The following is a 15,067-nucleotide window of genomic DNA, read 5'->3' on the forward strand; positions in this document are numbered from 1 at the left end:
GAATAAGTAATCCAATTGAAAAAAATGAATAAATCTGAACAGACACCTCCAAATCACCACCAAAGATGATATTTGTGTGTGTGTGTATACATATGACATACACATTTGTACATATATGTGTGTGTGTGTGTATATAATATATATATATATATATATATATACACACACCTTACAAATGGTAAATAAGCATGTGAAACATCATCTGTCATTAAGGAAATGCAAATGAATACAAGAGTGAGCTTTCACCACACACCTATTGGAATGGCTAGTATACAAAAAAAACCAACAATACCAATTGCTGTGAGAATTTAGAAGAATAAGAACCCACATTCATTTCTGGTGGGAAGGCAAAATAGTACAGCTACCTTAAAAGACGTTTGGAAGTTTCTTAAAAAGTTAAACATTATTTTACTGTATGAATCAGCAAGCATACTCCTAGATGTTTACCCAACTGGTTGAAAACTAAATCCACAAAATACCTGCATGCAAATGTGTGTGACAACATTATTCATAATTGCCAAAATCTGGAAAACCAGGATGTCTTTCAGCAGGTGAATAGATTAATAAACTGTAGTACATGCATATAAAGGAATACTATTCGGAGATATAAATAAATGAACTATCAGGCTATGTAAAAACATAGATAAAACTTAAATGCATATTATTTACTGAAAAAAGCTTATCCATTTATATTATTTTCTAGAAAAGGTAGAACTATAGAGATGGTAATTGAATCAGTGGTTTCCAGGGGCCTGGAGAGAGGGAAGAGTAGAGTCCGGAAAGCACATGAGATTTTTTTTTAGAGTGGTAAAACTATTGTGTATGATACTGTGGTGGTGAATACATGACACTGCATTTTTCAAAACCCATGGAATTTTACGTCACAAAGAGTGAACCTGAACATATGCAAATTTAAAAAAATAATTAAAGATGTTGGGGGATTCCAAGATGGGATGGTGAATATGACAGAAGACTATCTGTATTACAAATGTATAAAATAATTCCACTGAAGGGGTGGGAGGAAAACGTGCTGACCAAGTGGCATTGGAAGTGAGTGGAGACTGTAAGACTAAAAACATAAGGAACTGTTCACAATCCTGTATTCTAGTAGATAAAGCTCTTTCCCAAAAGGATATAAGTTCTGAAGCCACTAGGCACGCACTCTGAAATGTGAAGTCACTGGATGGAGGATGGTGGGAGCCAGGTTTCTCCTTGTTGGAGGGGATGCTACAGACAAGCAGGCAGGGAAGGCTGCAGTGATTCATATGACAGTGGTTAGTGTTGGGGACATCAACGTGGAATCGAGTTCAGCTCAAAATAGATGTAGATGGATATGTACAATATACTTACAGATACGGGTTGGTATGTATTTCCTTGTTCTGTCTCCTGACAGGGCCTGAAGAAGTGTCATCCCAGTAGCAATGAGCACACCTAGTGTTTACGTCTTAGTTTTTAATGCTGTTCTTTTTTTTTTTTTTTTTTTTTTTTTTTACTTTGTGTGTAACATTTAATAAGCTCAATCTACATCCAGAATAATTTACATGAAAGACCAATATTTATTTAAACAGCGCTCAATGGGGTAACCATGGTATCATCAGAGTGCATCCAGAGGAAAAGAGGGAGGAGGGGCCGAAGGAGACGCAATCAACGGCACTCCCACACTTTTACTGTTTGATCTACGCGGCCAGTGACCACATAGGGTGCCGTCTTGTGGAAATCCAAGGAGGTAACAAAGTGTTCATGCATAGTGAGGGTCTTCATGCATTGCTTGTTCTTGTGATCCCATAGGCATACGGTCTTGTCATCAGCACAACTCAAAATAAACTTTCCCCTGGAATTGAACAGAACTCCATGCACCCAGTTATCACGACCCACGAGGGTCATAAGGCACATGCCAGTACTGACATCCCATATCTTCATAGTCTTGTCTCTGGATCCAGACAGCAAGAATGGCCCAGGTTTACCACTTTTTCTTTTAGTCTCAGAGCCTGTTGCTTCAGAGATGGAAGAATATGAGCTTTCTGGAGCCCAGGAAATGCATTCTACCACATGCTCATGTTCTCGGAGCTCAGCCTTGCATTGCTTTGTTGCTATGACCCATACGCACAGTTTGGTCGTTGGAACAGCTGGCTATCAGAGTGCCATCTTGATTTGGTTATACCATACGTACCCATTCTCTGTGTCCTGTGAACGTCTTCACACAGTAGCCAGTTTGCCCTTCCCACATTTTTATAGCTTCATCCCTTGAGGCAGACACTGTAAGATCTCCCCTGGCCATGATGGCTACTGAGGAAACATCGTGGTCTTGGCCGTGCGTGGTTCTGATGCATTCAAAGTCCCGAAAATCCCAGAGTTTAATGGTCATAGCTGCAGAACAGGAAGCCAGAAGCTTGCCACTGTGGTCGAATGAAATATCCTGTACAGAGTCTGTATGTCCTCCCTTTAAGAGTTTGTTCAAAATCTCCAGTCTCATAATCCCACACGTTAATTGTAGCATCCTCTGAAGCAGAGACCATAACATCGAACACAGGATGGAATATGACTCGAGTGACTGGACTCCTGTCACCACTCAATGCATATTTTTCTGGCAGAAAATACCCATTCTTTTGGGTCTTGTTTCTGACCAAGAGATCCACCTGACAAATTCTTCTTTTGTTTAATTTAACTTTGATTCTAATTCCATAACCTTCTTTTGTTATCTAATAACAGATGTCCCTTTTTTTCCCAAAACTCCAGCCTACTTTAATTCTTCATTCATATCTAATTCAGCTTCCTTTTTAAAAACTGAATATGCCTCTTCATAGCCATTTGGACGAAGATAAACTGCTATAGCTCGATTGAGTTCATCTCGTTGTCTCTGGGACAGCACCATCTTGGCTGTCATGTCAAGCTTATCTGATATAGTGGTATGTCCCTCCTTTGGGAAATCAAAAAGCTTTTTGATCCGTGGACTTATAATTTAAATATGCCACTAAGTGTCTTCCACACAGGGGAAAATGATTCTTTTACAAATGATTCCAACCAGTAACCAGAAGATATTCAACAAGTAAGATTCATTCCACTCTCCCGGGCACCAGACTCTGCCGTTGCCCCACCGCTCCAGCTCCATCTGTCACAGGAGCTGCCCCAACGCCCTGACATCACAACGCTGCTGCCACTGCCCCCGCTGTTCTTAACACCATTTAATAAAAGGAACTCAGCCTTCCTGGAGAAATGGCTGATTCTAGGACAGGCGGGGAATGTACAAGATGAGCCTGGAGGAGCATTTCACAGGGCCAGAAAGTGAGAACGTGCTCAGAAGAACAAACAGTAACACACAGGTCAAGGGGACACAGTAACCACTTGAAAAAGCTTTCAATGGCCAAAGCTGGAACAATTTGAGCAACAAAGTAGTATTGGTTTATAAATAACCCAAGTAGAAAATAAATCTGCGTGACTCCATACTGATTTACATTTATATATCTATTTAATCATATACCTATGAATAAGTAAATGGCAGAGAATAGGCACATCTCCAGAGTGCAGTGGAACTTCAGGTCATTTATGTAATACTCCACCCCCAAGGAGGTGGAGCATAATTCCCCCCGCCTTAAGTATGGGCTGCACACAGTGACTTCCTTTCAAAGCGTACAGTGTGGAGAGGCGGCAGGGGGAGAAACTTCACAGTGGAGACGTCCAACAAACACTGCCTCAGTCAGACGATCATGGTCAACATGAAGCGTGACGTCATGTTGATAGTATGTGTTCCTGATAGAATGTGATGAAAGTGGCACTTTACTTCTGTGGTCTTCTCCCAATAATCATAGAAGAAAACACCAGGCAAATCCCAATGTTGGGACATTCTACAAAATACCTGTCTAGTGTTCCTCAAAACTGTCAAGGTCATCAAAAACAAGGAAAGTCTAAGAAATTGTCACAGCCAAGAGAAGCCTAAGGAGATGCAACAACTCAGTGTAACATGGTGTTCTGTAGTGGAAGAAGGATGCTGGGTCAACTAAGGAAATCTGAATGAAGGGTGATTTTAGTTAATATGTATCAACTTTGGCCATTAATTGTGGTAAAAAGTACCTCATTAATGCAAGATAGTAACAACGAGAGAAACTGGGTATGATCTCTAGGGAAACTCTCTGGACTATTCTCAACTTTTCTAGAAATTTAAACCTATTCTAAAATAAAAAGTTTATTTTTATTTTTTTGAAGCAATCCCCCTTCTCTCTCCTCCCTCTTTCTCCTTTCCCTCTCTTTCCTCATTTCTCCCCTCTTTTCCTTCCTCCTCTTCCTCCTGGCCCCTTCTGTTTTCCTTTAACAATAACAATAATGTATTAGTCCATTCTCACACTGTGATAAAGAACTACCTGCAACTGGGTAATTTATGAAGAAAAGAGGTTTGATTGACTTGCAGTTCCACAGGCTGTACAGGACGTATAGCTGGGAGATCTCAGGAAACTTGCAATCATGGCAGAAGACGAAGGGGAAGCTAACACATCTTCACGCCGGAGAGAGAGAGAGAGATAAGGGGGAAGTGCTACACACTTTCAAACAGCCAGATCTCGTGAACTCTATCATGAGAACAGCAAGGGGGAAGTCCGCCCCCGTGATTCACTCACCTCCCACCAGGCCTCTCCTCCAACACTGGGAATTGTAATTCAACAAGAGATTTGAGGGGGGACACAGAGCCAAACCACATCAAATAGCATCACACATGTGACCAGTAGGTTGTCGTTTTCAGCACTCTTCCCTTGCATTATTCTGCAGGAGTCCTGGCCATGGTGCAGAGATGGGTGTGGTATTCTTGAATTCACAGTTGGGTCAGGGAGGTGAAATGACCTGCCTAGGAGGTAGCAGAGGTGCTAGCAGTGCCCCCAAGACTCATAGTGAATTCTCCTGGGCCCGCCCATCACCCTGTTATGCCACTTTTCAGTTTCCCTCTGATCACAAATGACTTGGCACACAGTCTAAGTGCCATGCTTTTACTCCAGAATTTGACTTATATTGTCCTATAGGCTGCAGGTACCCTCTTGTTGCTCCTTTCCCTTGAAGAAAATACATCATCTCAAAAGAAGGCAATCAGGAGCTGGCAATGGCACTGGAATCCCTTCCTGGGCACAGAATTGATGCTCATCTGCCCTGTGCCCAGCACTTTTACAAGAAATTTCATTTGGTCAACCCCCCAAATATCATGGAAGGACATTATTGTTATCTCCAGTCTGCAGTCGAGAATGCTGAGGCTAGAAAGTGGTTACCACTAAAAGCAAACCTTGTCTCTCTTTCCAATTGCCTATCCACCCTGACTCTGGGCTCTGACCCACACCCACTTGCTCAAGGTCCCAGGGAGGAGTTGCCCATTCCTTCAAGCATGAGTTCATTCATACCCATCACCCTGTGAGACTTGATGTGGCCTCATTAACAAGCAGGTCTCACTTGCTCTGTGCATGTGAATATGCCTTAGGAAGCTTATCAAATCCCAAAGGAGAAATTACATCCTCTCGGAAAAATACAGTGAGGTGACTGTCCCATTTCCTTTACTGGCTCTGGACCACAGCTGAGTTCCCACGCACGCACTGTGGCACCCGAGAGTGTGGGCAGAGGCACTTCTGCTGAGTGGGATGAAACATCTTAAGTGCTCTGAGGGTTGAAACTTTGAAGAGGTTGAGATCTGTGAGAGCTGAAGAACCTTTGAATCTCCCTTCAGCTCTCCCTACCCCAACCACAGCCCTTCTCTTGATGTAAAACATGTGTTCAGATAGAAAACAATGAGGCTTACTTCTATGCCAGTAGGACTGTTTGGCTTTAAGCTTCCCCAGTGGTTGGAAACAACAATCTCTGAGATTTGCCCAAAACTTTAAATGGAAGTCACTCCCATGGGTCACATCCATGGATTTGTGAGATAGGGCAGGAGGCTGTGTCTCTGCCACCCAGTGGTGGGAGCAGGGGTGCTTGCAGCCTGGTTGTATTGGGGGTGAGCTCCTCATCCAGCTGCCCATGAGGATAACCTGTGGAGAAGATCAGATGGAGGTACCTGGACTTATGCAGAGGGGTGTTCAGGTTAAACAGAAATACCCAGGGGCCAATAGAGGGAACCTTGCAACAAGTGTATGAGTTAGCCCCTCACCCGACACTGGCCACCCAGACGACATCTTCTTGGACATGATGAATAGCCTCACTTCCGCCAGAACATCTTCCTGCCAGGCCCTGCTGCTGCTTCCCCAGCTGTGTGGCCTTGGATGAGTAACATGGCCTCTTATTAAAGAAATGGATGAAATACTTTCTAAAGAATCTTCCAACTCTGAAGGTCTGTGACATCTTTTGTCACTGAATTAATAGGAACTCAGCTCTGTATAACATTCTAGATTTGGTGTATGTTAGGAGACAACCTCTGTTGATGGGCTGACCAAATGTCTGAAGTGGGAAGGATTTGGGGACCAAAACAGGTAACAAGAGGAGATGAACACAAGAAATTCAGGTTGAATTAACCTTCAACAGATATTTACTGAGTAACTTCTACATGTAAGTCACCGAAGTCTGGGAAGGGGAAATGGATAAACATATGATTCGCTCTCTGAAAAGCCTATATTCTAATTAATTGATGTATTAAGTAATGCTGGGTGGAGGAACAATAACCCAGGACTTGTATAAATGATAGGAGATTCTGGGGGAAGAGTAAGGCTAAAAGAGACATTATCCGGGAGGCAATTCTAGAGCAGGTAGATTTCAGGTACAGGACAATCAAAGAAAAGGAGAGTGGCATTCACGCATCAAGTCCAATAATATGGCCTTATTTTACGGTCCACCTGAGTACTGCAGAATTTAGCCCTAGGTACCACCAGGTCCAAAGCTGCTTCTTTAACCTACACTTTAAGCTCCTGTCACTTAGAAGGGGCTGTCAGGGTGCCAGGGATGGTGGCAGGTTCTGCGTGGACTTCTCCGGTCCTAGAGGATGTTGGAGTCACTGGGGTGTGAGGACATTGGAGAGACAGGAATAGCGTTCCACACTGCCATGAGGAAGTGGAACCTGATGCAAAGCCACAGGGAGGCTGGCATTGATGGGCCAGGAGGAATTCCCACCCAGTGGGAGAGTTTTACATTGAAGACTACATACCTGGTCAGGGTATAAGGCAAACTGGGCTCCCACCCCTGACATGTGCCTCTTTACCGATGTTCTTTGTGACCTTATTCCCCACCTCGGACAGCTAGCACTTTAAGCTCTTGACTGCCATTTATACTTTATTCATGTGAATGGGTTTTTAGTTTTCTCTTGAGAGCAAGTTGGGATACCAGGAAAGTTGACAAGAGTTTGACTTTCTAAGTTGGCTGGGAAAGAGTGATGTCTCCAAATGTAATTTGTAGAGGGTCCCATCAGTTTCCAAAAGAGGAAGTGGGTGTTTGTCTTGCTTTTGAGACATTTTGGGAGACTTAGACACAATATAATTTCTATTGAGAACAAAGGAGGGTTAGGATTTGGCGAAGGAAGACAGATATTTCCTTCTGTCTGCTAAAGAGATGGTCTGGAGTAGAAAACTTGTGGACTGTGTTTACAGTTGTGGAGTACTACTCTTGGTTCAAACAATAAAACAGAATCGATGTCTGTGGAACAGAGCTGGAAGGGGCCTCATGGTTGGTTTTCAAGGTAAACTAACCACAGACGTCAGTTTTCCACTCCTCAGCCTTTTTAGCATCTGGGTTCATCTTCCAGGAAGGCCATAACAAAGCTCCACAATCTGGGGTCTTAACAACTGAAACTGATTGCCTGGAAGTTCTGGAGGCTGAAAGTCCAAGCTCAGCTTGGGCAGCGTGGGTTTCTTCCGAGCCCCGTGAGGGAGAATCGTTCGTGCTTCTGGTGTTTGCTGGCAGCTGCTGCTGTTCCTCGGCTGACAGAAGCACCACCCCGAGCTCTCCCTGCATCTTCACAGGGCACTCTCCCTGTCTGCGTGTGTCTGTGTCTGAATTTCCCCCTTTCATAAGGACACCAGTCATGTTGGATTAGGGGCCCACCCTACTCTAGTATAATCTCATCTTAACTAATTACATCTGCAATGGTCCTATTTCCAGATAAGGTCACATCCTCAGGAACTGAGGGTTCAGACTTAAACACATGAATTTGGGGGAGGAGACGTAACTCAGCCCATAACCACATTCTTTTTACACAGGGAGTTCAAGTTTGAGAGCCCAACAAATCATGCAGGGAAAGGAGATGAAATCCTCTGGGTCCGTCACTGTTTGAGGCAGCCCTAGACACACGCTGAGCTATTGTCCCTACTTTACCAATGCAGACTAAGCTTGTGTCCATGGAAAAGCCCAGTGTGAACTAAGATCACTGGACACCCATCTTGCTGCTGGGGGCCCGGGCCCACACAGGAATCCCAGGCCTAACCTGAGGGGAGCAGGCTACACCAGGTCGAAGATGGCCGCCTTGATTTGGGTGCACACTCAAATGTGCAAACCACTGCCTGCACCACAGAGACCGGTCCAGAGGTGTCTGTCCAGAGGGCTGGGCAAAGCGCTATCTTTGAACCAGCTGTCCCCACTCAGGCAAGAGGTGGCTTTGCTGGGCCTCCACTTCCTCCACTGCAAAACAAGGGTGATGCCCTGCCCTGCCAGGCCCACCTAGGGTCAGGTGAAGATCAAATGGGATAACAAGATAGAATGTCTTTTAAAAGACACACACACGATGGTGGCATGGGGGATTGTCCTTTTGACTATCATGCTCTGTGCAGCCCTGACTGTTACATGCTAGCTGGCTGTCTCATCTCCTCGAGGTGTCCTGAATGCCTGCTGGTGGGGATGACTCCAACGACTATAATGTACCTGGCCTTCCCTGTGCCCAGCTTTACATCCAGTAGAGGCTTAGGCCACCCTCGATGGCAGCCTGCCTGCTGCAGGCCTGCTCGTCTCTCAAAGCAGAGGCTGACAGGCACCCAGGTTGCATTCCAGGAGTCCTGGCCTGCTTTTTCCACATGGCGAACTTTGAGCAGTGAGCTTGGGAGCAATCTTTCTGCTGGGCTCTGCCAGGTGAGCGGGCCCGCAGGAGTAGGGGGTATCCCAGGCACGCACCTGTGGCTCAGGTTTCTCCCTTGTGGCCCGCTCTCTCCCCGCTGCCGTTTTCCAGAGCACCTCCATTGCTGCAAGATTGACAGCTCACTCTTGGTAGGGAACAGAGTGTAGGAAGTGATCTTTTCAACCTTCCCTTGCAGTTCCACCTGCCAAAAGCCCCTCTACCGCTTGCCGTATTTACCCTGGCCGCCAGGCCTCTCTCAGCTGCCCTAAGAAAACAGATTACCGTCCAGAGCAAAGTCCTCGTGTGTTTCCTTTCTGGAGATGAATCAAGTTCTGAAAGAAAGGTTTCCTGTAGCCCATTACACCGTTTCGGTTTGTTTTATCTGTCTCCACCTGTGGAGCAGGGAATTAACCTGCTGCCCAGGGCCGGGCCAGCGAATGCTTGGAAGAAAAGCAAAGCGCACGGGTGTGCGTTTTTCGACAACACACCACAGCCTTGTTCTCCTCAGCACAGCATTGTCCCCGTGAGGCCCAGGCCCAAATCTGAATAGGACTCTGTGTAACCTGATCTGTTTTCCTTCTTGGCTATAGTCTCTGTGCCAAATTTAACTGTGGTCTGTATATGTAGTGTTGTTGCGGGAGGGTGGGGGTAGACCAGGGAAGGTGGGGGGAGGGGAGTGTATCCATGCAGTTTTTTTCCTGTCTTCCTTTTTTTGTGCTTGCCTGCTTTGCTCGCTGTTTGCTATATATAACTCAACATGACCATCCTCGCATCACCAGTCATTAACCCTTTAGGGATAACCAATGCACCTCTTCATGCAGGCCCCGAGCATCCTGGCTGGGAAGCACTGGTGCTGTAGGAGTTAACGCCGGCCCCTGGAAAGAGAACTTCCCCAGAAGTGCTCATGAAGCAATTAGCAGGGCCCCAGTCAGATAGTAAAAATATACCCTGGCTTACAAACAAGTAGGGAAGCGCTTCCAAGCCAAGAGTCACTGCTGTGCCCCAGGTCTGTGGCGGACGCTCCCTCTTTGAAAGTCTTGTATCTTAGACTTTGCAGAAATGCTACAAAAGCTGGTGATGCAGCAAGGATTTCAGGAGAGACCAAAATCTTTTGTCCAACTGAAATCCTGTCAGGGCTGGGTCTATCTCAGGAGATGGCGGAAGTGAATCATCCCAAGAGTTGTGGAAAGAGCTACTCACTGTGGGCCTGGGGTGACAGTGACCCATCCTGGGTGAACAGAAGCCTCACTTCACTTTGCCGGAGGGAGAGAGTAGGCTGACAAAATACTCTGGAATCTCCTAAAATTGGATGCCAAAGGGAGCTCCTCACCAGGGGCAGCTTGCCTGGGCTCTTCTTTCAAAGGGTGGAGTGTTGTCTGCCAGGACCTAGGGTCCCCGGGCTCAGGGGATCCTAGTGAAAGGGCTTCGGGCTTTACTGTTCATTTCCTCAGAATCATAGAAATACTGAAAATTACAAAACTGCGGTCTCCCTGCAAGGGACTAAAGATGTCTTGGGTCATCTTAGGCTATATTTAGAATGGAAAACGTGTTGGCTCTGAGGAAACAGGGTATGTGTCCTTCTCCAAGCAGGATGCTGTGAACCTTGCCCCATAGGCCCTCCTACCCATCCTCACAGAGCCCTGAAACTCCTCCTCCAGGAACCCTTCCAGCCAGTGGGAAGACCCCACAGATAGGGTCCAGTTTCCCCTGTGAATCAACTTCTTTAGCACTTCCCACTGCCCAGGGCTGGAAGGGTCCAGTGTGGTACTGTTTTCCAGGGCTGGATGCATGTTTGGTCCTCCAGTGGGAACTCTGCCACCGTCCCTGCTTCTCCAGGAGTGATGATGGGGACAGGCATGGCAGAGAGTGGACGCAAGGATCCCGGCCTGAGGGGGCAGTCACTTGTCCCGCTCACTCGTACATGAGTCGCCATGGACACACAGGGTTTTCAGTATGGTAACAATTTGCACAGTCCACGTCAGCGTCCAGTTAACTTTCTTTTTGTAACCCTCAGCGTGGTTTTAAGAACCTGGAAGTTTATTGCGTAACTGTTTTGCTTATGAAGTTGCACATGATTTCTCAGAAAGATCAATTCAAACCCGCCTTGTCACCCCTCTTCTCACCCAGGCCCCACTTCCTGCTTTGCTGGGGCTGGGGGGTCAGAAGTAACATGGCTAGAGACAGATGTCCATCATCTGTGCTTGTGATGACGAAAGGAGGTAATAGGAGCACAGTCAGACCCTCACTCCTTGGAGCCCTGTTGTGAGCTGCTCATGGCATGCACCATTCTCAGTCCTCACAACAGCTCAGATGGGTAGTAATTATTGGATTCTTTCTCTAAGAAAGAATCAGGTGGATAAGGCACCTGAAACAGGGGTTTCAGGTGCCTTATCCATAGACTCTGCCCTCACCTTCTCCACCCAGTGCTTCCCTGTGCCTTGCCGGCTCTATCTGTGAAATGTCTCAAGAGTCCATCCTGTTGTCTCCCATCCCATGTCTCCCATTTGGCCCACAGCCCAGACTCTTACCTGTCCAGACTCCCACTCCACACAGAGCCGGCATGATCTTTGGGAGAGGCACACTGAGCCATGTCCTTCTCCCCCTTGGAACTCAACAGTGGCTTCCTGTCACTGTGAGAACAGAATGCAGCCTCCTCCCTGTGCATGACAAGCACCTCCCCGAGGTCACAGCTGTGGCTCCCTGACTCTGCACTGGTCCAGTCCAGCCTCAAGGCCTTAAATTTGCCACTCCAGACCCCTGGTTTAGATCCTGGACTCTGAATACATTCTGGTCTTTTCCTCAGGGAGGTTGAGGCACTGTCCTAGCTTGTGGCCTGCTCCCACACCTATTTTCTCAGGGTGGAAGCAGACGCTCCAGCTCCCACACTGGGAGGCTGGTACCATTACCTCCAAGACCCAAAGCCTGCAGGAAGTATAGCAGGCCTCACCCAATACCCTGCAGTTCCCTCGCCTGCTCCAAGTGGGAGATGGGTCTTCACGGGTCCCCATGATGAGGGCCAGTGGCTTTCCTCTTTCACAGGCTACAGTGGGGGTGAGTCTTCCACCACGGGACCTCTGGCCAGATCTCAGGGCTCTGTAGTTGGGGGAAAATGGCTCTCTTTTATGGGGCTTTAGGACATGAACTGATGTGACATGTTTTAGAGACTATCCAGAGAGGATGTGGATCACTTTTTGCTGCTTTAGATGACCTTCTTTAAAATCAATGCATTGAAATACTTTCAACACTTAAATTTTCCTATTCTATTATTGCATCATCTCAGAAGAAAAGTCTTTCCTAATTAATGAATCTCAGGCTGGGTTAAATATTCAGTGGCTGCCCACACACCACTTAATCTATTGCTTCAAAATAATTGGCTCTCACTTATCAAGTCTACTAGAATGACTGTCTTAAACCAGTCACGTGGTGGAAGCATCACCGTGTTTCTTGCTTAGAAAATACCCTTTCGAGGGCTTTTCTAGGGGAGCCTGGAACAGTAGCCAATTCTAGTAGGTCCTTTAAGACAAGAACTGGTCTTTTGCCCAGGATGATATTTGAGCCCCTAAAGGGCAAATAGGGGTCCCACTATTCAGCCTCCCCTCCGAGTCACACCAACCTCCCCACTTTGGTTCCATACAGCTTGGATTACTGCCCTACTGGTTCAAAACTGAAAGTGTCAAATAAAAACCAAAAGACAAATGTTAAGTCACATTGAATTGATAATTGAGACAATCTGTCATGCATATTTTGCTTTCCTGATTTTTCAAAAAAGCCCTAGTGTTGCACCTTCCTTGTCATCAGTTTAGTACGTTAACATTTTTTTAATTAAACTTCAGTATCATTGAACAGGTCACAGAGTGTGAGCAATACTGTCTTTGTTCCAAAACTCCAAATGTAATGAAGCTGCCATTCACAATTGTTTTCTGCTGGGCTGCTTATTTTTTTTAAAAAATGATTTTGATGAATAAAAATAGGTGCATTTTCACAGCGTGGGGTCCAGCAGGAATGAAAACCTTACGGATCACAGCCCGGCCCCTGGGGTTGCGGGAGGAGGTGTTGTCAGATGTCAATTTTGGCTGATTGTTTCTGAGGCCATGGGACTGCCATTCCTGTGTCCTGTGGTGTGTTTTATAGACTGACGTCACTTTTTTTAGATAAATTATTAGAGAAATGTTTATAGATGAATATACATTTCACAGTGTGCCAGAGTTGAGGAGTTTAATTAAGTTTAGAAGGGATACTGGGACGAGGGTGCTGAGCTGCCGCTGTCTGTGGCCTGTGACAGACGCCTCCTGCACCAGGAGGCAAGGATCCTGATGGTCAGATGCCCAGTCCCCAACCAGAGGGGGTTCAAAGGAAGTGCAGCCCCTTCCTCCCACCGCTGGGGGCACCAAAGGACCCACAGTGGAGATTGCAAACTATAGCAGGTGCTGTGCTTTGTGCTTGTTTTCAATATCTGAGCTATCATGCAAAACTCTAGTGATTTCTTGTTCTCTACACAAAACCCAGAAGATCTGGGCCACGGTGTGTGCATTTTTCCCAGTGTCAGTCTGCTATAGCCCCATATCAGCTGCCTAGGGACCCTCACTCCTGCTCCTGCTGGACCCTGTGGATATTTGAGTCATGACCTTGCCTCAAGGCTTATTCACTTACTGTTTGTTTATTTATGTTTAATATAGGAAGGGTCTTGCTCTGTTGCCCAGGCTGTAGTGCAGTGGCACAATCATAGCTCACTGAAGCCTTGAACTCCTGGGCTCAAGTGATGCTCCTGTTAAGGTATATTTAGATGGGAGGAAACATCTTTCTTCCTTTAGAGCATCTAATTATCGGCATGGCCCTGGACAAATTATCCCAGAACCTGGAGCCTCAATTTGCTCATCTCTGCAAGGCGGGGTGACAACGCAACCTCGTAGCGTGGTTGCGAGTACTACATAAAAAAGACTCCGGAAGGAGCACAGGGCCTCCATTGGGAACCCCTCAGCCAACACTCCTTCCTTGCCGCCTGCACAACCTCAGGAGACCATGGTGTCCTTTGGGATGGCTGAAAACTGCAAAGAAGACAACTGTGCATTCTCTGTGTGAGCAGTGTGCACACTGTCTTCCTCCTAAATGGCTAGCTGGAGGAGTGAAGACAGACTCACTCAGAAACGGGTGATTTCCTGGCTACAGTCTCCTCTCTGATAACAAAGGCCTGGGCCCAGATTAGAGACGAGGCAGGAATTATGTGCTGCAGAAAGGAGGTGGGGACATCTTGAGTTTGTTTGTAGCTAATCTCAAATAATTCAGGTCTTTTCCATTTGCAGCAAATCTGATTCCCTCAACACATCTGTGGTAAAATGTTATGAGTGCATGCGGAGACCAAGTGTGGAGGGGCTTTTCTTTTTTTTCCCCACCACCAAATCCATAGTTACCCTCCAAGTTGTAATCTTATCATATTTAACTGGTTCCACATAAACAGATCTATGTATATTTTCAGTAGTTTCAGCTGAAACCTGTTAAGAACAGATGTGCAAATGGTTCCCTGGCACTGATCCATTTAAATATATTTTTTTCCATGAACAGTTTTTTCTCTCTCTGTTTCCTTAGAGGGGAGAAAAAATATGAAAGTGGAACCATCATTAAAGTGGATATTACACTCTTCTGGGTTCTCTGCAACCAGTGTTTGCCATTGGTTTTCAAACAGCAATTTGGCACATGAAGCTATGAATACAGAGTATGCATTTGATGGACAGTGTTTGCTCTGAGACTGTGTGGCTGGGAGAATGGACTGAGAGCTCTGTAGCTGCCACCTAAGCCAGGGTCAGCCCGGGTCAGTCTTTCCCTGCTGCTGTTGCCAAGCAGCCCCTGGGTAAAGGCTTCAGCAGGCCGTCTGCCCCTTTGAGCCTTTAGTTTTTCAGTTGCAAAAAAAACAAAAAAAAAAGTTCAGGGAGTGAGAGGATAAAGAACTCCTATAACTCAGCAACAACAACCTGATTAGAAAATGGGCAAAGGACTTAAATAGACATTTCTACAAAGATGATATATATTAATAAATGGCCAAAAAGCATGTGAAAAGGTGACTGGCATCACTAATGA

At 46.1% G+C, this 15,067-nt stretch overlaps 1 protein-coding gene and 1 pseudogene across 3 annotated transcripts in view; one reads left to right on the forward strand and one right to left on the reverse strand.

The window, feature by feature from the left end:
- Positions 1-15,067, forward strand: part of MTLN (mitoregulin) — a 1,146,577-nt gene that overhangs the window by 302,120 nt on the left and 829,390 nt on the right. The window lies entirely within an intron of this gene.
- On the reverse strand, positions 1,534-3,056 carry LOC126933403 (platelet-activating factor acetylhydrolase IB subunit beta-like; annotated as a pseudogene). Its single transcript, XR_007718584.1, has one exon. The product of XR_007718584.1 is annotated as a platelet-activating factor acetylhydrolase IB subunit beta-like (transcript).

Source organism: Macaca thibetana, chromosome 13 (genome assembly GCF_024542745.1).
Source record: "Macaca thibetana thibetana isolate TM-01 chromosome 13, ASM2454274v1, whole genome shotgun sequence".
Classification (NCBI taxonomy): domain Eukaryota; kingdom Metazoa; phylum Chordata; class Mammalia; order Primates; family Cercopithecidae; genus Macaca; species Macaca thibetana.